A 26,361-nucleotide genomic window follows, 5' to 3' on the forward strand; every position below is an offset into this window, starting at 1 on the left:
CTTAAGCCTGTAATCCCAGCACTTTGGGAGGCCGGGACGGGTGGATCACGAGGTCAGGAGATCGAGACCATACTGGCTAATATGGTGAAACCCCGTCTCTACTAAAAAATACAAAAAACTAGCCGGGCGAGGTGGCGAGCGCTTGTAGTCCCAGCTACTCGGAGGCTGAGGCAGGAGAATGGCGTAAATCCGGGAGGCAGAGCTTGCAGTGAGCTGAGATCCGGCCACTGCACTCCAGCCCGGGCGACAGAGCAAGACTCCGTCTTAAAAACAAAAAAGAAAAAGAAAGTCTTACTAGATTCTTACCCAAAGAGTGACAAATATAAAATTTGCTAGAAAATGTAGAAATTAGAATTTTAGAGAGTTTATGTTAAGTGAACCATGTTAAATTATTGTTTTTCAAGACAGAGTCTCACTCTGTCACCCAGGTTGGAGTGCAGTGGCACAATCTGGGCTCACTGCAACCTATGTCTTCCGTATTCAAGCAGTCCTTCTGCCTCAGCCTCCCAAGTAGCTGGGATTGTAGGCACCTGCCATCATGCCTGACTAATTTTTGTATTTTTGTAGAGACGGAGTTTCACCATGTTGGCCAGGCTGGTCTGCAACTCCTCATGATCCACCAGCCCCTTTTGGGCAAGGCCCAGGTAGTAGAGGAGAGTCACCTCACGTAGGTCTGGGGCCCAGTGATATTTTGTAATTTTTTGTATGTAAGGCACAGGAAAAAAGTCACATCACCTAGGTTCTGAGTTCAGTGGTATGAGAGTGACAGTTATAACTGTGGCCTGGGTGTGCATAGGAGAGTCACAATCTCAACTGTGTGCCTAGTCTTGTTTTGATACTCTCTGTGCCACTCAAGTGCTTTATATAGTATGCGTGAGTGATGTGATCCTTTGTGATCTTCACACAATTAGGAAACTAAGGACCTCACTGGCTGCCCTAATCTTGGCTATGAGAGTAACCATCTCTCCTGTAAGCTGAGTTCAGTTACAAGAGTCATCCCTGTTAGCTGGGAGCAGGGATGAGGCTGGATCATCACATTCCCTGGGTGCTGGACCAGGAATATGTCACAATTTTCTCTATGGGCGGGACCCAGGCAAGAGAGTCGCATCGCCTCAGTGCTGGGCCCAGTGAAATGTCACAATGCCCACATGGGCAAGGCCCAGGAAAGAGAGTCACATTACCTGGGTGCTCAGCCCAGTGATATGGTCTAGGCTTTCCTGTGGGCAAAGCACAGGCAGAAGAAAAGAGTCACATCATCTAGGTGATGAACCCAAAGATATGTCAAAATGCCCCTCTGAGCAATATGACATAATTCCCCGTATATGCAGGGCCCAGGCAGAAGGGAGTCATATCATCTAGGTGCTGAGTCCAGAGACATGTCACAATGCTCTCTGTGGACGTTGCCCATGAAGTAAGGTCACATCACCTTAGTGATGGGTACTGCATTGTATTACCATGCCCCTGTATACAGAACCCCAACAGAAAAGGATATTTACTTCCCTGGGTGCTAGGCCCAGTGCTATGTCACAAGCCCTAAAATGGGCAGGTCCCAGACATGAGAAGAGAGTCATATCACCTAGGTGTTGGGCCCAGTGATACATTACAATGCCCCCAGTGTGCAGGAGCCAGGCAGGAGAAAAATCACATCACTCATTTGCTGGGCCCAGAAATACTTCAAAATCTCCCTTGAGGGCAGTGCCCAGGAAGGAGAGTTACATCACCTAGATGCTTGATTTAATTAATATCACTGTAGGCTTGGCCTACCTAGGCAAGTGGAATTCCTCAAGTGCTCAGCAAATGTATACGTTAAAATCACACCTCCAAGAAGTTTAGATTTACAACTCTGCATATGTCCCAGCTTTAGGTATGAGAGTCAACACTTCCTGTGAGTTACGGGCAAGTACAGGACTCATCATCTCAATAGTAAATTGGATCCGTGCACAAGGGTCCCAACCCCACCCAGGGGCTGTGTCCTGGTATGAAAGTAACAGGCTCATGGGTGTACTGAATTCTGCCCCAAGAGTCACCACCCCACCTGTGGAAGGGATCCATGTATGAGAGTCACGATTTTTTTTTTTCTTTTTTTGAGACAGAGTCTTGTTCTGTTGCCCAGGCTGGAGTGCAGTGGCGCAATCTCGGCTCACTGCAAGCTCCGCTGCCTCCTGGGTTCACGCCATTCTCCTGCCTCAGCCTCCCGAGAAGCTGGGACTACAGGCACCCACCACCTCGCCTGGCTAATTTTTCTGGATTTTTAGTAGAGACGGGGTTTCACCGTGTTCGCCAGGATGGTCTCGATCTCCTCACCTGTGATCTGCCTGCCTCGGCCTCCCAAAGGAGTGTCACGATTTTAACTGTCAACTTCCCTGGAAGTCAGATTCAGAACTTCAAAAGTGAGCTGTGTCCATGTGGGAGAGTGACAACTCTTATTTTTGGGTGGGTGTGCATTTAAGGATCGCAGTCTCACCTGTGTGATTGGCACCCTTATGACATTTTCTGTATCTGTTTTGTTGAGCATATGAAGGCTTCCCATGAGTATTCCTCTTGCTTCCATTCACTTCCTTCTGTAGCCTCCATTTTTCTAATTACTTTCCTGCCCTTCTCAATATGCATCAAGACCTTGAAGGTCATATAGGAAAGAAAGTAGTGGGAGGGATGTCTAGCCCCGTTTTGGCAGTTAGCTGAAAAACAGGCTTCACATCTACTAAAAGAACATGGGAAGTGGAAATCTGAGAAGAGAAATACTTTTTTTGTTGCTAGAATGCTCTTAGCAAGAGTCACTAGAGGTCAATGGAGTCAATGATGTAGGCTGGGCCAAAGCCACGGTGTAAGAGACCCATAAAACAGAGATCAAAAGTTAGGTGGGCGTGGTAAGACTCAAACCCCAAGGATGAAGAGGGGGACACAGTTCACTCCAGTATCTCCTCTGTTCTCAAGTGGGTAACTAGCGGATCACCTACTAGTGATCAGCAGCTTCCCCATAAGATCTCAGGAGTTGGGTGAGTCGGGGGAAGTAACGCAAGACCCCAGGTGTATGCCAACATACAAAACCCCTAGTCCAAAGATCACACCGTGCACTTGCCTTTAAAGTCACCCACTTGGACCTCTTCCAAGTGTACTTTCCTTCCTTTTGCTTCCATTCTGTAGCTTTCTAATAAACTTTTACTGCTGCTCTAAAACTTGCTTCTGTCTCTCCTGCTTTATGCCCCTCAGTCAAGTTGTTTCTTCTGAGGCAAGAATTGAGGTTCCTGCAGACTCATACCCATGTGAATTCACTTCCAGTAACAGGTAACAGGTAGGAGAAAAGTAACATCACCTAGGTGCTGGTCCAGAAATATGTCATAATACTGTATTAGCGGAGGTTCCAGGAAAGTTATATTACCTAGGTGAAGTGCTTAGAGATACATTACAATGCCCCCTGTGGGTAAGACTCAGGAAGAAGAGTTAAATCACCTAGAAGCTGTGCCCAGCTATATGTCACAATCAGCCCAGTGGGAAAAGCCAAGGCATGAGAGGCACATCATGTAGGTGCTGGGTCAAGTGATATGTCACAGTCTCCTCTGTGGACAGAAAAGGAGACACACATCATCTAGCAGAAGAGTCCAAAAGTATGTAAGGATCAAGGCAGTAGAATCACATCACCTGAGTGCTCAGCCCAGAGATAAGTCACTCTTTCTTCTGTAGACATAGCCCAGGCAGGAGAGCAGAGTTACATCAACTAAGTACTGAGCCCAGAGATATGTCACATTCTCCTCTATGGGCAAAGAGCAGGTATAACAAGGTAATCACTTCAAATAGTTGAGCTTCCAGAGATTATGCCACAATGGTCTCTGTGGTCAGGGTTCAAGCAGGAGACTCATGTCACATTGACTGTGCCCCAACAATGCGTCACAATGTTTTCTGAGAAGAGGGTCATGGTAAAAAAGCAATGCCACTTTGGTATTGGGCCCGGTGATATGTCATTGTCTCCCATGTGAGCAGGTATCAGGCAAGAGAAGGGAATCACATCACTTTAGTTATGAGCACAGACATGTCACAAAGCCCCAGGTAGGCAGTGCCAAGACAGAAGAATGGTGTCACATCACCTAGGTGCTGGGTCCAGTGATATGCCACAATCACATGTGTCAGCTGGGTCCAAACAGAGTCAAATCACTCAGGTGCTGGGAGAGGTATATGCCACAATAACATCTGCAGGAAGATCCGGAGGCGAGATTAACAATTCCATACAGGTCCTAGTTTTAGGTATAAGAGTCAACATGTCCTGAATGTTGAGTCTAAGTACATGAGTCACAAGTTCAACAGTGCATTGATCAGAGCCTCTATTCTGTTGTAAACTTCTTAGTAAAGTCACCATTTCATGGGTGTGCTGAATCATAGTGTGGGAGTCACCAACCTACCTGTGGACCAGATCTGTGTGTGCAAGTCAATTTTCCAACTTTTGACTGCCTTCGGGTGTAGGATTCAGAAACTCTACGGTGGGGTGTGATGCCACCAGCTAAAGGGCTATTCATGCACAGAAGGGTTGTTATTGTAACCATCATAGTTTCTGTTGTTTTTGCCTTGCTAAGAATACATGCATGGCTTATAGTTGTGCTAGAAAACCATAAGGGTTTTGGTTAAATTACCTGTTGTATGTTATAAAGTAGACATAAAATTGGCCAAAATAGATTAACATTCTACAAACGTGGAGTCAAGTTTCTCTTGACTGCAGAGAAACTTGGAGGCTTAGGAAAGACAGACCTGGAAAAAAAACCAATAAAAGGGAAATCAGAAGCTCAGAGAAATTGCAACCAGTTGTCCTTTATCTACCTATGACCTGGAAGCTCCCGCCCTACTTCGTGTTGTCCCTTTCTGGACAATGTACCTCTTACATATAGTGATGGATGTCTCCTGTCTCCCTAAAATGTATAAAACTAACACGTGCCCCAACAACCTGGGGCACGCATTGTCACAACCTCCTGACACTGTGTTGTCTCAGACACTTTGGGTTCAAATTAGTAATTTTAGGTAGAAATTACAATTCTTCTTAAAATAGAAACAAACATAAGGACTAGTTAAAGAGAAAAACTAATAAAAGTGTGCTCAAGGCTGGACACTGGCTCACACCTGTAATCCCAGCACTTTGGGAGTCAGAGGTGGGTTCAAGACCAACCTGGCCAACATAGTGAAACCCCATCTCCACGAAAAATACAAAAATTAGCTAAGCATGGTGGTGCATGCCTTTAATCCCAGTTACTCAGGAGACTGAGGCAGGAGAATCACTTGAACCTGAGGACAGAGGTTTCAGTGAGCTGAGACTGTGCAACTGTACTCCAGCCTGGGTGACAAGAGTAAACTCTGTCTAAAACAAAACAAAACAAAAAATCCTAAAATTTACATAGTATGACAAAAGACCTTGAATAGCAAAAGCATTCAAGCAAAAAAGAACGGCTAAATGTATCATCCTACCTGACTTTGAAATATACTGCATAGCTATAGTAATGCAAACAGTATGGTACTTCAACAAAATAAGTCACATAGGCCAATGGAGCACAAAAGAGATGGGAAGTATATCCATGTATTTAAATTAAAGCTAACTGATTTTTTATATAGGTGACAATTTCTTAGGAAAATAAGAATAATAAATAGTGTTGAGATAAATAGTGTTTATATCAATAAATAGTGTTGAGAAGATTATAGCACATACAGAGCAATGAGTCTCTCATCTTACTCCATATATACAAATCAACTCAAAATATATTAAATACTTAAATGTAAGGCCTGAAACTCTGAAACTACTACAAAAAATATAGACTGAAAGCCCCGTAACATTGGTTTGGGCAGTGACTTTTTTTACTTAACCTCAAAATCCCAGGGAACTAAAGGAAAAATTGATGAGTCAGATTACTTCAAATTGAAAAGTTGCTGCACAGAATCTGATACAATCAACAAGACAAATGGGAGATTTTTGCAAATCATACATGTGACAAGGGGTGAATGTCAAGATTATGTAAGAAAGTGACTATACAATAAAAAAATTACTATAAAAATGAGCAAAAAGCTTAAATATATTTTTTAAAAGACATACATACATATGGCCAAGAGATATTTTTAAATGCTCAATGTCACTTATTATCAGAGAAAGGCAAGCCAAAAAATCTAAGAGATATAAAGTCACTCATATTAGAATGACTCTTATTAAAAAGAAAAAAGTGTTGGTAAAGATCAGAAGTAAAAGGAATGCTTGCACACTGCTGGTTTGAGTGTAAATGAGGACAGCCATTATGAATACCAAAACAGAGATTTCTCTATACATTTAAAATAAAACTACCATATAATACAGCCATTTCACTATTGGATATATGTATTTAAAAACAAATGAAATCGGAATGAGAAACATTTGCACTTCTATGTTGTTTGCAACACTCTTCATAATAGCCAAAATATAGAATCAACAGTTCAACACCTAATGAGTAAATGCCAACAATGTAGTGTATATATACAATGGTATACTATTTATCTTTCAAAAAGCCAGGAACAGAAAGAAAATTTTATGATTTCACCTAAACATGAATTATATAAAACTTAAATTCACTGAAGTAGAAAATAAATTTGTAACCGCCAGACACCAAGATATTTAAAAGAGGGCTTTAGAAAGATGTTTGCGAAAGAATACAAAATTATAGTTAGATAGAAGTAATATATTCAAAAGACTTATTGTACAGCATGGTGTCTATAGTTAATAATAATGTAATTTTGAATAATGCTAGAACAATGTCATGTGCTCTGACCATAAAAATGTTCACTATGTGAGGTAAAGCATTAATTACCTAAAATTAAGCATTTGACAATGTATACATATACTTCAAAACATCATGTTTTACAGAATACATGCTTTATCTGTCAAGTTGAAAAATATATATTTAAAACATTATATAGAAGGATATTGATTTTTTCAAATACTGTCTTTGTCATTAACTTGGCTAAATAGTATCAAAAATATAGTTTTGTGCTGTCTTGTCATTTAATGTTTGAGTCATAACCATAGGAGCTCTGACATTTAACAGCATGTTCTGAACTCAGTACAGTGCATGGGAAGAAGAGCCAATGTACATTAGGGCTTTTATTTTAAGCTTAAGAGAGCAGGAGGTTCTGGTGCTAATTGCAATGGTATGAAAGACATTAAAAGGGCAGGTGTTGTTTATGGTCTCAAGACTAGCCACTGTTTGAACACAGTAAACAAGTTTGCATGTAAAATAACAGGAAATGTTTTAATCCGAAAGCTGTTATAACCTCATCTCCAAAATTTTTCCAGGGAAAATGACCAAAGAGTTGCCTACAGCGAGGTGACTAAAAATAAAACTGTACACTGAACTTCACCCACTTCAAAAATTATATGAGTGAAAAATGTCTCCAAATTATAATATCAATATGAAAAATAGTTATTTCAAATTTCTAATCACCAGAATACATTTTATTATTTTGCAACATTTAACATTTACACTTAAAAATAGGAATCTGTATGAAAATGTAAGTTGTAGGCTGGGGGCAGTGGCTCACGCCTGTAATCCCAGCATTTTAGGAGGCTGAGGCAGGTGGATCACAAGGTCAGTTCAAGACCAGCCTGGCCAAGATGGTGAAACCTCATCTCTACTAAAAATACAAAAATTAGGCGGGGCGCGGTGGCTCAAGCCTGTAATCCCAGCACTTTGGGAGGCCGAGGCGGGTGGATCACGAGGTCAGGAGATCGAGACCATCCTGGCTAACACGGTGAAACCCCGTCTATACTAAAAATACAAAAAAAAAAAAAAAAACTAGCCAGGCGTGGCGGCGGCGCCTGTAGTCCCAGCTACTCGGAGGCTGAGGCAGGAGAATGGCGGGAGCCCGGGAGGCGGAGCTTGCAGTGAGCTGAGATCGTGCCACTACACTCCAGCCTGGGCCACAGAGCAAGACTCCGTCTAAAAAAAAAACAAAAACAAAAACAAAAATTAGGTAGGCATGGTGGCAGGCACCTGTTATTCCAGCTGCTTGGAGGCTGAGGCATGAGAATGGGTTGAACCTGGACAGCAGAGGTTGCAGTGAGCCAAGATAGCACCACTGCACTCCAGCCTGGGTGATAGAGTGAGACTTCATCTCAAAAAAAAAAAAAAAGGTAAATTGTGTTATGTCATAGAAAATTAAATTTAGAATTTTTACTTACCATTAACTCTCTTATAATTTCTAAGATACATTTTGTAACAAATTTTATGCTTGCCACACTTTATGTAAGAATTCAATAAGATTCTTCTTTTACAAACAAAGAAAAACAATGCTAACTGATTTAATTTTTTCACACGTGGACAGTGTATGCCTCTCACTTTAGTTAACTAATCTCAAAGTTATATTGGTAAGCAAATTCTCCACTCAAAACTATTTTTTTAAGCACATTAAAAATACCAACTTTTGGCCAGGCACAGTGACTCATACCTGTAATCCCAGCACTTTGGGAGGCCGAGGCGGGCAGATTACGAGTTCAGGAGTTCGAGACCAGCCTGGCCAATACGGTGAAACCCCGTCTCCACTAAAAATACAAAAGTTAGCCTGGCATAGTGGTGCGTGCCTGTAGTCCCAGCTACTTGGGAGGCTGAGGTAGGAGAATTGCTCGAATCCAGGAGGCGGAGGTTGCAGTGAGCTGAGATCATGCCACTGCGCTCCAGCCTGGGTGACAGAGCGGGACTCTGTCTCAAAAAAACCAAAAACCCACCAACTTTTTCATCAGAACCTACAAAGTACTATGTAAAACAACATGGTAGGAAGACAAGTGAGAAAACTGTAGCTGTAACACAGAAAAAGGAGAAAAGCTGTGATGCATACATCCTTGAAATGAACGCAAGACAAACAAAACTGAAGATAATTAAAAAATAAAGAAGCAGAATATCTCTTTAAATTCAGCAAGAGTGAGCTTTGCATCCTGGAAATAAAAATGTCCTCTCAACATGAGGAATCAAGGTAATTTCTTCTCCATTCATATTTTCCATTCTGACGTAAAGTTACAAACTAACTCCAGAAGGAATACTTATGGCTTATCACGAAGCATCTGCTACACAGCAAGCACTGCCATATTTGCTTGCTGCATTTATACACAAAAACATCCTCTTGACTTATGGAAGCCTCCCTAGTACTTACCTGAACAAATTTGCTCAGTAAATAAATAAATTAACTTATGACAATTTTAAAAATGCAGAGGAACAATAACTAAGTAAAAGTGAGCTTATATGGGGTTCTCCAAGTAAAAGAAACAAATGGAATCTTCTAACTAAATAAAATATAACTTAATACACTAATTGTGGAATTACATCTAAAGATCGTTTTGTGTACACTACTAAATTTCATAAAAATTGTTCTTACAATCCATGACATAATGTATACTTCATAAATTATAAAACAAAAAAAAAAAAAAATAAGAAAAAAGAAAAGTATGGGTCTGGCATGAGTACCAGCCAAGTAAAACCAAAGAAATTTCAAGGGGAGATTCTTAACCATAAAATGTAAGATTTTACAATGATGAATTCAATACAAACCAGAGAGTATAGATTTGCCTTCCACATTTTTGAGGTTTTTGGTTTTCTTGTAAATTAGTCACTTTATTATAATAATTTGTTTTGTTCTAATACTTTTATTTTCTGAAAATAGGTATAAACTCAGAATTACACAAACACACCTACTTCATAATTTTCTTGCACCTAAATACCTTTAGAGTGACATATGTGTATATTTAACCATATGTAAATCAAAACTAAAAGTCTATATGTATCTGTTTGCAGGCATAGTGGCCACATGTTCAAAGAAAAATATGTAACACATTTTTATTTACATTCCTGTATGATTTTTATTATGACCACAAAAATGACCTTATAATAAACAACAATTTAAATGTACATTGCAAAATAATTAAAAGTGTAGATTTGGATTGCTTGTAATTCAAAGAATAAATGTTGAAGATGGTGAATCTCTCATTTACCCTGATGTGATCATTACATATTTTATCCTGGTATCAAAAATATGCCATATATGGCAGAAATATATATATACACTATGTATCCACCATAGTTAAGAAAAAGTTTAAGTTTGTGAAGGCAAAAAAAAAAGTTTAAATAAGTTTAAAACTATAAAAATTAACCTATGAGAACAATATTCTTTAACTTATGTGCAAGTTAAATACACTGAAAAAAGAGATGACTACAGATGTTATGCCACTGTTACCAAATAGTAAACTGTGACCATTTCTTAACTACACCCTTGAGTAAGGTAGGTCAAAGTGAGTGGCATAATAACACTTCATTGAATGTACAATAGACTTAACATGTCAAAAAATGTTTTAAAAAAATTAAGTTCACATATAATCTAAAAATTTATGAATGTACTACATTACATAAAACACAATTAAAATAATATACTACTAATTTAACTAAAATTTTAAAGTTTTTTTCACTATAATGCACAAGAATTTATTACGCAGAACATCTACCTCATACATCACTCAATATTGTAAGTTAACCAGAAAAAGCCTCTCCACTTAGATTTTTATCATGCATTTTATATTTTAATATCCTTTCTCTTTTAAGAGAAAGGTCATAAATAATGCCCACCTAATAAAAAAGAATCTCATATCTCTGATGCAGCAAAAATTGATCACATGCTTTCACATGTAAATAAAATAGGAATGAAGATGATGAATTTGAGTTGAATTACATCCTTATTTCTTTTTCAAAGAGTAATTTTTTTCAGTATTACAGTGTTAAAAGTTTTTTGATAATTGAAATATATAAAAAGTAAACTTCAAATATATTTACAATTCTCCAGAAAACCATCTCTTTTTTTTTTTTTTTTTTTTTTTGAGACAGAGTCTCGCTCTGCCGCCCAGGCTGGAGTGCAGTGGCCGGATCTCAGCTCACTGCAAGCTCCGCCTCCCGGGTTCCCGCCATTCTCCCGCCTCAGCCTCCAAAGTAGCTGGTACTACAGGCGCCCGCCATGACGCCCGGCTAGTTTTTTGTATTTTTAGTAGAGACGGGGTTTCACCATGTTAGCCAGGATGGTCTCGATCTCCTGACCTCGTGATCCGCCCGTCTCGGCCTCCCAAAGTGCTGGGATTACAGGCTTGAGCCAACGCACCCGGTCCCATCTCTTTTTAAAGTTATATGCAACAACTTATCTAACAATTTTAGTTTGATATTTTTTATACTCAACACACTGATTTAGTGTAACGTCTGAAGTGCCAATACCTTATTTCTACTGTGAATTCTCTGATATTTACATAATTTTGGATTAAATATTTTTCATATTTACTGCATCTACAAAAAGTATATATCTTAGCATACTCTGATATTTTCTAAGCTGTAGTTTATAAATTTTTGCCCAAATTTATTACATTTGCAGGGTTTTTCCTCCAATATAAATTCCCTGATATTAAACAAAGTTTGAGCAACTTCAGGGTTTTTCTATAGTACAAAATATGCACAATATTTAGATCTGTGATACAAATATAGTACTACAACCCTCTTTATATTTGTAATGTTTGTCCTCAAAAGAAATACGACATATATTTTCTAAAAGATATTCTGACAGTAATTGCATTTTTAATGTTTTGATTAAGTATAAACTGTGAAGATGTGAGCAGATATTAATGGCTTTTCCACATTCTTTATAGGTGTACTTTTTTTTCAAGTATAAATGCTTTCCTATGTGATAAGGTGTATTGGCTAAATGTTTTGTCACATTCTCCATTAAGGAGTTTTCTCCAGTATAAATTATCTTGCAATCAAATGTGACTACCATTTAAAGGCTTTGTGACATTACTCACGTCTAGGGTTTCTTGACACTATGGTTTATGTTTAGAGAAGTTTAAGGTGTTCTCAAGAGCACTGTCATGTCTTTTGGATTTGTAGTTTATCTCTAGTATGATTTGAAAACTTATTAAAACTTTGTCACATTCTTCACATTTGTAGAACTTCTCTGCAGCATAAATTATCTCACGTGTAATAAGGGTTGAAATGTTTTTAAAGCTGTTGTCACATTCTTCATATTTATAAAATGTATCTTCTGTATGAATTATCTTATGCTTAGTAAGAGTTGAAGACCAGTTAGAGACATTTTTTTTTTTTTTTGAGATGGAGTCTCGCTCTGTCACCCAGGCTGGAGTGCAGTGGCCAGATCTCAGCTCACTGCAAGCTCCGCCTCCCGGGTTTACACCGTTCTCCTGCCTCAGCCTCCGGAGTAGCTGGGACTACAGGCGCCCGCCACCTCGCCCGGCTAGATTTTTGTATTTGTAGTAGAGACAGGGTTCACCGTGTTAGCCAGGATGGTCTCGATCTCATGACCTCGTGATCCACCCGCCTCGGCCTCCCAAAGTGCTGGAATTACAGGCTTGAGCCACCACGCCCGGCCCAGTTAAAGACTTTGTTACATTCTTCACATTTGTAGGGTTTTTCTTCAGTATGAATTATCTGATGTGTGGAAAAGTGTGAGAAATGGTTACAGGTTTTGCCACGTTCTTCACATTTGTAGGGCTAGTTTCCATTATGAATTATCTTATGTTCAGTAAGGTTTGAGGACCAGTTAAAAGCTTTGCAACATTCTTCACGTTTGCAGGGTTTCTCTACAGTATAAATTGTTTATTAAGAATTGAAGAATGGTTATAACATTATTCATTTCACATTTGTAGGGTTTCTCTCCCATTGAATTATCTTGTTTAGTAAGAGTTGAGGACTGGCTAAGTGTTCCCACTTTCTTCACATTTGTAGGGTTTTTCTCCGGTACGAATTTCCTGATGTCTGGTCAAGTTTCAGAATTGATTAAAAGCATTGTCACATTCTTCACATTTATAGAGTTTGTCTTCAGTATAAACTATCTTATGTTCAGTATGGTCTGAAAACCAGTTAAAAGCTTTGTCACATTTTTTATATTTGTAGGTTTTCTCTTTAGTATTAATTATCTTAAGTTCAGTAAGGTTTAAGGACCAGTTAAAAGCTTTGCCACGTTCTTCATATTTGTAGGGTTTCTCTCTAATATAAATTATCTTATATTCAGTAAGATTTGAGAACCCGTTAGAAGTTTTGCCACATTCTTCGCATTTGTAAAGTATCTCTCTAGTACGAATTACTTTGCACGCAGTAAGTTTTGAGAAACACTTAAAAGTTTTGCCAAATTCTTTGCATTTGTGGCATTCCTCTCCAGTATAAATTGAGTAAGGTTTGAGAACTGGTTAAAAGCTTTGCCCATTCTTCACATTTGCAGTGTTTGTCTCTAGTATGAATTATCTTATGTTCAGTAAGATTTGAGGACTAAAACCTTTGCCACATTCCTCACATTTGAAGGGTTCTTCTTCTATATGAATTATCTTACGTTTGGTAAGATTTGAGGACCGGTTAAAAGCTTTGCCATATTATTCACATTTGTGGAGTTTATCTTCTTTAGGAATTCTCTCAGTTTGAGTAAGAGCTGAGCAATGGTTAGAAGCTTTGCCACATTTATTACATTTGTAGGGTTTTCCTCCAGTATCAATTACGTGTATTTAAGGTGTGAGGACTGGTTAAAGGCTTTTCCACATTCTTCATATTTGATGGGTTTCTCTTCAGTATGAATGGTTTTCTGTCTAGTAAGCTTTGAGGATTGGTTAAAAGTTTTGCCACATTCCACATATACAGCATGGAATACAATGTAGCCATAAAAAAGGGTAAGTTCATGTACTTTGGATGGACATGGATGAAGCTAGAAACCATCATTCTCAGCAAACTATCATAAAAACAGAAAACCAAATACCACATGTTCTCACTCATAGGTGGAAATTGAACAATGAGAACACTTGGACACACGGCGGGGAACATCACACACTGGGGCCTGTCAGTGGGTGGGGGGCTGGGGAGGGATAGCGTTAGGAGAAATACCTAATGTAAATGATGAGTTGACGGGTGCAGCAAACCAACATGGCACATGTATACCTTTGTAACAAACCTGCATGTTGTGCACATGTACCCTAGAACTTAAAGTATAAAAAAGAGTTTTGCCACTTTCTTTACATTTGTAGGGTTTCTCTCCAGTATGAATTGTTTTATGTCTAGTAAGGCTTGAGGACTGGTTAAAAGTTTTGCCACATTCTTCACACATGCAGGGTCTTCTCTAGTATAAATTATCTTATGTATATTAAGGTTTGTAAAATGGTTGAAAGCTCTGCCACATTATTCACATTTTTAGGGTTTCTCCCCAGTATGAATTATCTTATGTTTAGTAAGGGTTGAAGGATGGTTAAAAGCCTTGCCACATTCTTCATATTTGTAGGGTTTCTCTCTAGTATTATTTTGCCTAGTAAGGGGTGAGGATTCCTTAAAAGCTTTGGTACTTTCTTCATCTTTGTAGGGTTTCTCTCCAGTATGAATTGTTTTGTGTCTAGTAAGGTGTGACGACTGGTTAAATGCTTTGCCACATTCTTCACATTTGTAGGGTTTATCTACAGAATGAATTATCTTATGTTTAGTAAGGGTTGAGAAATTGTTAAAAGCTTTGCCACATTCTTCACATTTGTAGGGTTTCTCCCCAGTATGAATTCTCTTGTGTTTCCTAAGGGTTGAGAAATTGTTAAAAATTTTGCCACATTCTTCACATTTGTAGGGTTTCTCCCCAGTATGAATTCTCTTGTGTTTCCTAAGGGTTGAGAAATTGTTAAAAGCTTTGCCACATTCTTCACATTTGTAGGGTTTCTCCCCAGTATGAATTACCTTATGTTTCATAAGGGTTGAGGGATTGTTAAAATCTTTGCCACATTCTTCACATTTGTAGGGTTTCTCCCCAGTATGAATTACTTTATGTCTCGTAAGGTGTGAGGATTGCTTAAAAGCTTTGCCACATTCTTCACATTTGTATGGTGTCTTCCCAGTATGAATTATCTTATGTTTCATAAGGGTTGAGGAATTGTTAAAAGCTTTGCCGCATTCTTCACATTTTTAGGGTTTCTTTCCAGTATGAATTATCTTATGTCTTCTAAGGGCTGAGAAATGCTTAAAAGCTTTGCCACATTCTTCACATTTGCAGGGTTTCTCTCCAGTGTGAATTATCTTATGTACAGTAAGTTTTGACAACCACTTAAAAGCTTTACCACATTCCTCACATTTGTAGGGTTTCTCTCCACTATGAATTATCTCATGTTTTCTAAGGGTTGAGGACTGGCTAAAAGCTTTGCCGCATTCTTCACATTGGCAGGGTTTCTTTCCAGTATGAATTACCTTATGTTTTCTAAGGGCTGAGAAATGCTTAAAAGCTTTGCCACATTCTTCACATTTGTAGGGTTTCTCCCCAGTATGAATTATCTTATGTTTCATAAGGGTTGAGAAATTGTTAAAAGGTTTGCCACATTCTTCACATTTGTAGGGTTTCTCCCCAGTATGAATTATCTTATGTTTCATAAGGGTTGAGGAATTGTTAAAAGTTTTGCCACATTCTTCATATTTGTAGGGTTTCTTTCCAGTATGAATTATCTTATGTTTTCTAAGGGCTGAAAAATGCTTAAAAGCTTTGCCGCATTCTTCACATTTGCAGGGTTTCTCACCAGTATGAATTACATTATGTTCCGTAAGTTTTGAGGACCACTTAAAAGCTTTACCACATTCTTCACATTTGTAGGGTTTCTCTCCAGTATGAATTATCACATGTTTTCTAAGGGTTGAGGACTGGCTTTATCATTCTGTATTGATAAATTTCATTCTATCTTTGTGCTCAACGTTTTGTGTTTTTTGTTTTGTTTTGTTTTGTTTTGTTTTTGAGATGAAGTTTTGCTTTTGTTGCCCAGGCCAGAGTGCAATGGGCGATCTCGGCTCACTGCAACCTCTGCCTCCTGGGTTCAAGCAATTCTCTGGCCTCAGCCTACCGAGTAGTTGAGATTACAGGCATGCACCACCACACCGAGCTAATTTTTTATATTTTTAGTAGACACGGAGTTTCTGCATGTTGGTCAGGTTGGTCTCAAACTCCTGACCTCAGGTGATCTGCCCGACTAGGCCTCCCAAAGTGCTGGAATTACAGGCGTGAGCCACCACACCCAGCCTTATGTGTTCTTAATATGAACTTTAATCTAAACAAATCTTTGTCTCCTGTAAAGACTATATATTTTTATGTATATATACCTACACCAAAGCAAAAGCAAAGTAATGAATCTAAATAAAAATAGTCCTGAGTCACAAAGAATGATGAGGTTCATTTTGTTTTAATATGGTTTATATATACTTCAAAAAAGTAGAGAAAAATATCTACATATAATCTGAATGCTTTAAAACAGAGAGAAACAACATATATTTCTTATTTTCAGGTAAGAGAATAAAGCCTCTTATTTCTAATTTATATTTTCTCTAACAAAAGTCAAGTCTCTTGACATATTCTTGAATTGTTAGACATCTGAATTTCAGCAGACACTGAAAATCTAAGGAGTATCCTTGGGCACATTGTACACACTTGAAAAAATGTGTATGGAAAAAAAAATAGCAGAAGAGAAAAAGGTGTTATAAAAAATGTACTGGTACACATAAATAGAAAAAGTTCTTAGAGACCTATGAAGAGATGTAGATTCTGACACAACAATAGTAGGAGGCTAAAAGATCTCACAGACACTATTAGACAGATTACTGAGGCAGAAATAAACAAAAATATTTAAACCTAAATTCAGCACTTGACCAAAGAGTCCTAGTAGACATCTACAGGACTCTCCATCTAAAAACATCATAATATACACTCTTCTTATCACTACATGGCACATACTCTCAAATTGACCACACAGCCAGAAATCAAACAATCCTCAGCAAGTTCAAAAATCCTCAAATCATACCAATCACAAAGACCACAGCTTGATAAAAATACAATTCAATACACAGAAAACCACTTGAAACCATACAATCACATGGAAATTAAACAACCTGCACTTGAATGACTTTTGGGTAAATGATAAAATTAAGGCAGAAATTTAAAAGTTTTTGAAACAAAGATACAACATTGCAGAATCTCTGCAACACAGCTAAGGCAGTGTTAACAGGGAAATTAACAGCATTAAATGGTCACATCAAAAACATCTCAACTTAACAACCTAACATCATAAATAAAAGAATGAGAGAAGCAAGAGTAAAGCAACTCCTAAGCTAGCAGCATATAAAAAAATAACCAAAATTACATCAGAACTGAAGATTTAGATATGAAAAATTATACCAAAGAACAAGAAATCCAAGAGATACATCTTTGAAAGAAATAAATACGGTAAATAACTAGCTAGACTCATGAAGAATAAAGAGAAGATTCAAATAAACAGTTAATGACAAAAGAGAAATTATCACGGACACCACAAAAATACAAAATACAAATCACTACTGAAGTCTACTATGAACAGCTTTCTGCACACAAACTAAAAAACCTAATAGAAATACATAAATTTCTGGACAAATACATTCTCGAAAGACTGAACAAAAAAGAAATTAAATTCCTGAATAGACCAGTAACAAATTCCAAAACTGAGTAAGTAATAAATAGCCTACCAACCAAAATAAAGCCCAGGGTTAGACAAATTCACAGCTAAATTCTATCAGACGTAAGATGAAGAGCCTGTACCATTCCTACTAAAACTATTCCAAAATTGAGAAGAAGGAACTCCTCCTCAGCTCATTACATATAAACAGCAACATTCTGATACCAAAACCTGGCAGAGATAAAACAAAAAATAGAAAACTTCTGGCCAATATTCCTGATGAACACTGATGAAAAAATCCTCAACAAAATGCTGGCAAACCAAATCCAGCAGCACATCAAGAAGCTACTCCACTATGATCAAGTAGGATGCAAGGTTGGTTCAACATGCAACAATTTAAAAATGTTATTCATCGCATAAAGAGAACTAAAGATAACCAAAAAAATTATGTCAATAGATGCAGAAAAAGATTTCAATAACATTTATCACCCTTCATGTTTAAAATCCTCAACAAACTAGGCTTTCAAGGTACGTACTTCAAAATAATGAGTTATCTATGACAAATCCAAAGCAAACATAGTGAATGGACACAAGCTGAAAGCATTTCTGTTTGAAAACTGGCATACTTTCTCTCACCACTCCTATTTAAGAGAATTGGAAGTCCTGGCCAGAGCAATCAGACAAGAGATAAAATAAAAGGCATTCAAACAGGAAGAAAGGAAGTCAAACTATACCTCTTTGCAGATGACATAGTTCTATATCTGCAGAAAAGCTCTTCAAACTGACAAACCACTTCAGCAAAATTTCAGAATACAAAACAAATGTATAAAAATCGCAAGAATCTCTGTATATTAACAACATTCAAGCCAAAAGCCAAATCAAAAACACAATCACCTTCACAACTGCCACACACACTCAAAAATATCTAGGAGTACACCTAACCAGAGAAGTGAAAAGATTTCTATGTCAAGAATCACAAAACACCGCTTAAAGAGTCAGAGATGGCTGGGTGTGGTAGCTCATGCCTGTAATCTCAGCACTTTGGGAAGCCCAGGTGGGCGGATAATTTGAGGTCAGGAGATCAAGACCAGTCTGGCCAACATGGTAAAACTCTATCACCACTAAAAATACGAAAAATTACCTGGGCATGGTGGTGGGCACCTGTAATCCCAGCTATTCAGGAGGCTGAGGCAGGAGAATAGCTTGAATCCAGGAGGCAGAGGTTGCAGTGAGCCAAGATTGTGCCATTGTACTCCAGCCTGGGTGACAAACCGAGACCCTTGACTCAAAAAAAAAAAAAAAAAAAAAAAGAAAGAAAGAAAAAAAAAATCAGAAATAACCCAAATAAATGAAAAACCATTCTATTCTATGCTCATAGGTAGAAAAGATCAAAAATGATTAAAATGGTCATACTGCCCCAAAAAGAAGAGATTTCATGCTATTCTTATCAAACTACCAAAAACATTCTTAACAGAACTACAAAAAATTATTTTAAAATTCATATGGAACCAAAAAAGAGTCAGAGTAGCCAAGGCAATCCTAAACAAAAAGAACAAAGCTAGAGGCATTACATTACCTGACTTCAAACTATATGACAGGGCTACAGTAACCAAAGTCACATAATACTGGTACAAGAAACAGACTCATAGACCAATGCAACAGAATAGAGAGCCCAGAAATAATGCCATACACCTATAACCATCTGATCTTTGACAAAACTAACAGGAATGTGGGAAGAATTCCCTATTTAATAAATGGTGCTGGGATAACCACCTAGCACTATGTAGAAAATTCAAACTGGACCCTTTCCTTACATCATACACAAAAATCAATTCAAGATGAATTAAAGCCTTAAATGTAAAACTTAAAATTATTTTAAAACATCCTTAAAGATAACCTAGAAAATACCATTCTAGACATGGGAACTAACAAAGATTTTATGATGAAAATACCAAAAGCAATAGCAACAGCAGCAATTGACAAATGGGACCTAATTAAACTAAATATCTTCTTCACAGCAATGGAAACCGTAACAGAGTAAACACACAACCTATAGAATAAAATATTTCCAAACTATGCATTTGACAAAGGTCTAATGTCCAGAATCCATAAAAAACTTAAGTTTACAAGAAACAAACAAATGACTTCCTTAAAAAGTAGACAAAAGGCGGCCGGGCTCAGTGGTTTATGCCTGTAATCCCAGCACTCTGAGAGGCCGAGGTAGGTGGATCACCTGAGGTCAGGAGTTCGAGATCAGCCTGGCCAACATGATGAAACCCAGTCTTTACTAAAAATACAAAAAGTTAGCCAGGCATGGTGGTGGACACTTGTAATTCCAGCTACTGGGGAGGCTGAGGCAGGAGAATCTCTTGAACCCAAGAGGCGGAGGTTGCAGTGAGCCAAGATCACACCATTGCATTCCAGCCTGGGCAACAAGAGCGAAATTCCGTCTAAAAAAAAAAAAAAAAAAAAAGTAGGCAAAAGGCTGGGAGTGATGGCTCACATCTGTAATCCCAGCACCTTGGGAGGCCAAGGAAGAAAGATTACTTGAGGTCAGGAGTTTGAGACCAGCCTGGCCAACAAGGTTAAACCTCGTCTCTACTAAAAATACAAAAATTATAGCAGAGCATGGTGGCAGAAGCCTGTAATTCCATCCACTCAGGAGGCTGGGGCAGGAGAATCGCTTGAACCCAGGAGGTGAAGGTTGTCGTTTGCTGAGATTGTGCCACTGCACTTTAGCCTGGGCGACAGAGTGAGACTTCGTAGACAAAAAACACGAACAAATGTTTTTCAAAATAAGATACATATGTGGTTAACAAGCATACGAAAAAAACACTCATCAGTAGAGAAACGCAAAGAAAAAATCACAACGAGATTCCATCTCACAACAGTCAAAATGGCTATTACAAAGTCAAAAAATAACATGCTGGCAAGGTTTCAGAGAAAAGGGTATGTGCTGCTAGCAGGAGTGTAAATTAGTTCAACCATTGTGAAAAGCAGTGTGGTGGTTACTCACAGAACTAAAAACAGAATTACCATTTGACCCAACAACTTCATAATTGGGTATATACCCAAAGAAATGTAAGTTATTCTGTCATAGACACACACACATGCATGTTCATTGCAGCACTATTCACAACAGCAAAGACATGGAATCAACCTAAATGCCTACCAACGGTAAACGAGAGAAAGAAAATATGGTACGGTAAGGTGTGGTGGCTCATGCCTGTAATTCCAGCACTCTGGGAGGCTGAGGCAGGTAAATTGCCTGAGCTCAGGAGTTCAAGACCAGCCTAAACAACATTTCTATAGCTGGAATAGGTACAGGTTCATCTCCAGGGATAATTTCTATATCTGGCAGAAAAGTGGCTAGGATACAAAGTCCTGTCCAGTTTGTGGGCAAATATGTATATGCTCTATTGTTGCCACATATAAAAACTGAACTGTTTGGGGCACACAGCGAATGAGAAACATTAGTGATAATAGAGCAATTAGTAAACTCAGCTATGCCTACGTCAATGTCGTAGGAATTGTTGAGAAGCAGAGAGTAGATGCAAGAGGAGTTACAGAATTCGAGGGGCTGTACTCGAAGGGAAGGAATGATGGCGCAGGAAGTATTGGGTGTATAACCTGAGTCATTACTGGGTATGGCAAGAGGAACAGGATCTCCCAATGGTAAGCACAGCCAGCAATCATTGGCTAGACCAGAGTTGGAATTATTGAGCAGACTATGTGTAACAGTGAGGAGGTCAAAAGTCTGGGCATCAATTTTTTCTCTCCCTCGAGTTTTGGGCAAGGCCAAGGGGTGGTAGTAAATTTCCGGGTACAAGGACCTTTGCAACTCCTCAAGTTTTTTGTGTACCATAATTTCTCGGGCCTTGTCTTGTGGTCCTCCTCCATCAGAGATATGAAGAGGGGGGTGAATATTCCAGCAGACAGGCTGTCCTACTGTTCCAGTACAGCCAGCTGATATAAGGTTGTTGGTATTTCCTAATACTGTAGGGACATTGCTGGCCCCTATAGTAGGGGTTCTAGATCTTGTTAAGATAGCAGTATAGTATGTTTTACCGCCAGAGGTACATTTTTGATAAGCGGTGAAACAGGAGCTGTGTATAGAGTCCCAAAATGTGGTACAAGGGCAGGTTATGTTATCCCCTCCACTAGATATTCTTGGGGTTAATACACACTTCCACTTAAGGGAATTAGACGGCAGGTATGCTGTGTGAGAGGAGCAAGACACAGTTGTGATATAAGGATTAAGTGGGCTGGCGAAATATCCCCCAGCGCAATCACAAGGCTTACCATGCCGTTGTTGTAATATCGTAAGAGCTTCACGTGGATCACCAAAACCGGCATGAGCCTGGAATGCCTTGTAAGTCAGCACGAGGGTCCAGAGGAATCTGTAATTGGAGTTCATCTCTGCAATAGAGGAGAAGAGTATTCTCAGGGAGAAAATTACTCCCTGGATTGACTATTGTTAGGTACCTGTCTTACCAGTCGTTCTGGTAGCCATCTGGCTGCATCATGAATTTGGGAAAAAACACAAACTGAGCCTCTTCCCCAGATTAACACTGGGTCAGGACCATGCCATGTGTTGTCTAATGGGTCTCTCCACTTGACCATGGCAAATTGTTTTTTGGAGTCAGAATGCCAAAAATCGATCAGCTGCTGATTTGTTTAGATCGTCTAGATTTAAAAAATTCAAAATAAAGAGTGTGTGATTAAGAATATTTCTAGGGGTGCCCTTAGTAGGGTACCATTCCCCCTTTTTTATCTTTTCAATGGTAGTTTTTAAGGATAGGTGAGCTCTTTCAACTATTCCTTGTCCTTGAGGATTATATGGAATACCGGTACTATGTTTTATTTGTAATTTAAGACAAAAGTCTTGGAAAGCTTTAGATGTATAGCCAGGACCATTATCTGTCTTTAGTTGTTTAGGCTTCCCAATTACAGAAAAACAGTGTAATAAATGAGCTATTACATGTTTGGTAGCTTCAGCTGTTTGTAGGGTGGCTAGTATAAATCCACTAAATGTATCTATACATACGTGAATATATTTTAAATTACCAAATTCTGAATAATGGGTGACATCCATTTGCCAGATCATATTGGGAACTAGCCCTCTTGGGTTCACTCCTAAGTGAGGGACTGGTAGGTAGGTTATACATGTCTGGCATTGTTTAACTATTTGTCTAGCTTGTTCCCTAGTTATTTTAAACATTAATCTTAGAGTTCGAGCATTAAGGTGGTGTAAGGCGTGAGCAGTCTGTGCTTGATTTAGGTTTGTATTCGTAGTTATAGCTACAGTCTTGGTTGCCAAGTCAGCCATTTGGTTGCCTTGGGATAGAGGTCCTGGTAATCCTGAATGAACTCTAATATGTCCAAGGAAAAAAGGTGTTGATCTGTTATGTATTAATTGTTGGCATTGTAAAAATAACTTGGCTGTGTCCGACACATGTTTGATTTGTGCTACGGTCTCAAGTAAAGGTATTGAGTGAGCTAAGTATGCACTGTCAGTATAAATATTGAGGGCCTGATTAGGGAAGGCTTCCAGCACTGCAATTAGGGCTTGCAATTCTACTAGCTGAGCTGAAGTATGGCTGGCTTTGAATTTAACAACAGTGTTTGCAAAGGTATATGCAGCAGTTCCTGTGGATGACCCATCAGTGAATATTAATAAGGCATTGTCTAAAGGTGTTTTACTGATGACATGAGGAAAGACAAAAGCATGTAGTTTACAAAATTGGATAAGCTTATTTGGCGGGTAATCGTTATCTAAATTACCAGCATAAGAGGCGCAAGCAATCGGCCACGTTTCAGTGTTTTGCATTAGCCAATGGATTTGTGGCTTAGAATAAGGTTGTATGATCGTAGAGGGTTCAATTCCAAAATATTTTTTGCTATTGTCTCTCCCTAGAATAATTAAATCTGCTATGGCATCATAATAGGGGAGTAATACCTTTTTGGGTGATGAAGGCAAGTGGACCCACATAATAGGGTTATTTTGCCAGAATAAACCAGTAGGTGTTAGTGTTGTGTTAAATATTAAAAGGGTTAATGGCTGTGAATAGTCTATGTTGTAACAAATTGCTCAGCAATGGCCGCCTCTACTTTATTAAGTGATAAAAGAGCTTCTTTTGATAACGTCCTAAGGGACTTAGGGTTGGGGTCACCTCTCAGGGTGTTGAATAAAGGTTTTAAGTCTCCCGTGGTGAGTTTTAAGTATGGCCGGAGCCAATTTATGTCTCCAAGGAGCTTTTGGAAATCATTGAGGGTTTGTAACTTATCTTTATGGATAACTGCCTTTTGATTAGTAATTTTAAGTCCATTTATTTGAAAACCTAAATATGTATAAGGGTCTTGTAGTTGTATTTTTTCTGGAGCTATTTGTAACCCCGCTGTGGTTAGTTCTTGTCTGAGTTGCGCAAAACACTCTAAAACTTGTTCTCCCATTTTTCCTGCTATGAGGATATCATCCATGCAATGTATAATGTATATTTGTTTCCATGTCTGAGTGTATGGCTGTAGCCACATATTTTTGACACAAGGTGGGACTGTTGGCCATACCTTGAGGTAACACTTTCCATTGGTATCGCTTCATTGGTTCTTCAAAATTTATAGATGGTAAGCTAAAGGCGAATCATTTTTGGTTAGTAGGATGAAGGGGAATTGTAAAAAAGCAATCTTTAAGGTCTATGATAATTTTAAAATATCCTTGAGGGATTACTACCGGAGAGGGTAGTCCGGGCTGCAAGGCACCCATGAAGATCATAGTAGCGTTTACTGCCCTTAAATCTTGTAAGAGTCTCCACTTACCGGACCTTTTTCTGATAACAAATATGGGTGTATTCCAGGGAGAGTTACTCTCCGCAATATGCCCTGCCATTAGCTGTTCCTGCACTAACTGTTGGGCCGCAATTAGCTTTTCATTAACTAAAGGCCATTGATCAACCCAAACAGGCTCATCCGACTTCCATGTTATGGGGTCAGCGCACTTTTGGGGTGCAGACATGTCAATGGCCGAAGCTAAAAATTTCCAAACCCCTTTGTGTTAGATTGTCCTAAGGCTGGAATAGGCTGTTGAATACCATTTTCCCTTTTTCCCAGTCCTTTTCTGGGGCTATAACCTTGGGCTAGCATTTGTGCAGTAACTATATCATTAGGGCTGCACATAATTTTCATCTGGGAGAGTAGGTCTTGGCCCCAAAGATTAACAGGCAATTGAGGGATAACAAATGGTTTAATGAGACCTGAGTTATTTTCTTTGTCTTTCCAGGTGAGGTATTTAGAGCTTTGTCTGGGATTACTGCTTTGCCCAATTCCTCTTAAGTTAGTTAAAGTCTCTGTGGTAGGCCAGTGAGAGGGCCAGTCCTCTTGTTTGATGATGGTTACATCAGCCCCCGTATTTATTAATCCTGTAAACAACTTACCATCTAGCCACAAGGTCAGGGAGGGCTTTTGATTAGTGATTGGCTGTGCCCAATATATATTTGAGGATCCAAAACTTCCCTTTCCTCTGTTAGAATGCTGGAGTTTATTAGTTGTTTTAATTAGAGGCAGTAGGACTAATTGTGCTATTCTATCCCCTTGAGGGACAGTAATAATATTGTCAACAGCCCTGGGCATTATTTTAATTTCGCCAGTATAGTCATTATCGATTACTCCTGGAAAAACTTGTAGACCCTTCACAGTGACACTACTTCTTCCCAGGATTAATCCAAAGGTATCAGGAGGCAAAGGCCCATATATTCCAGTGCCTAAAGCTTGTGCTCCCATCTCAGGTGTTAATACTGTGTGGGAGGTGGAACAGAGGTCCAGTCCTGCACTTCCTGGGGTTGCTCTACTAAGTCTTGAAATGGATTGTTGCTGCTGGCTGGAACAAAGCTGACCGCCCCATAAGCTTGTTTCGGGGCCTGGGGCTGGCCCCTCGTCCCGTTTCCCTGTTGGGATGGTAAAGGATTTCCCTGACTGTTAGTTTTAGATTTACATTCATTAGCCCAATGTTTTCCTCTTTTACATCTTGGGCAAAGGTCTGGAACCTTTGCTTCGGAGTTTTTATTTGAATCCCCGCGGCAATCTTTTGCAAAATGTCCCCTTTTGCCACATTTAAAACACCCTCCTTTTTCTTTGTTCTTATTATTAAGGAAGTCTTTTACGGTTTGTCCACTGAAAGCTGCGGCCATTGCTAAACCCTGTTGATAGGAGGGCCCAATGTCTGAACAGAGACGGATATATCCAGTTAAGTCTGTTTTCTTTCTATAAGGTCGGATTGCCGCTTGACAAGCTGGATTGGCATTTTCATAAGCCAATTGTTTAACATAATCTACACCCGCCTCGGTATTACCAAAAATCCTTCCTGCGGTTGTTATGAGCCTATGTACAAAATCTGCGAACGGCTCATCAGGTCCCTGCTTGAATCCAGTGAGCGAAGCTCCTGGGTCTCCTTTAACAGGGAGTTTCCTCCAGGCTTTTGTAGCGGCCGCCTGGATTTGTGAAAATAGTCCAGGGTCGTATTGCATCTGAGCATCAGTGTCGGTATAATTACCCGAGCCAGTTAACATATCAAAGTCCCAACCGTTTCCTGCCTGTTGGTTTCTTTTGGCTGTATCTCTGCAATTTTCAAAAAACTCCGATTTCCAAATCAAATGATCTCCCCGAGAGGACTGCTCTGACTAGTGTGTTCCAATCTGTTGGAGTAAGCCAGTTATCGGCCACAGACTCTACTATAGCAAGAGTGTATGGAGCAGTAGCTCCATATTGAGAAACAGCAGTTTTTAATTCTTTTATGACAGTGAAATCAAATCCATTATGATGCCTCCAGGGCTGACCCTGTCCATCTACAGTTTCAGTTACCGGGAAGATATCTTTAGGGGAGGATTCCCTGTCTCGGCTAGTAGAAAATCTTCCTTTTG

At 39.0% G+C, this 26,361-nt stretch overlaps 1 pseudogene; it reads right to left on the reverse strand.

The window, feature by feature from the left end:
• Positions 1–8,495: 8,495 nt before the first annotated feature.
• LOC115900721 lies at positions 8,496–12,532 on the reverse strand (annotated as a pseudogene).
• Positions 12,533–26,361: the final 13,829 nt, after the last annotated feature.

Source organism: Rhinopithecus roxellana, chromosome 12 (assembly GCF_007565055.1).
Source record: "Rhinopithecus roxellana isolate Shanxi Qingling chromosome 12, ASM756505v1, whole genome shotgun sequence".
Lineage (NCBI taxonomy): Eukaryota > Metazoa > Chordata > Mammalia > Primates > Cercopithecidae > Rhinopithecus > Rhinopithecus roxellana.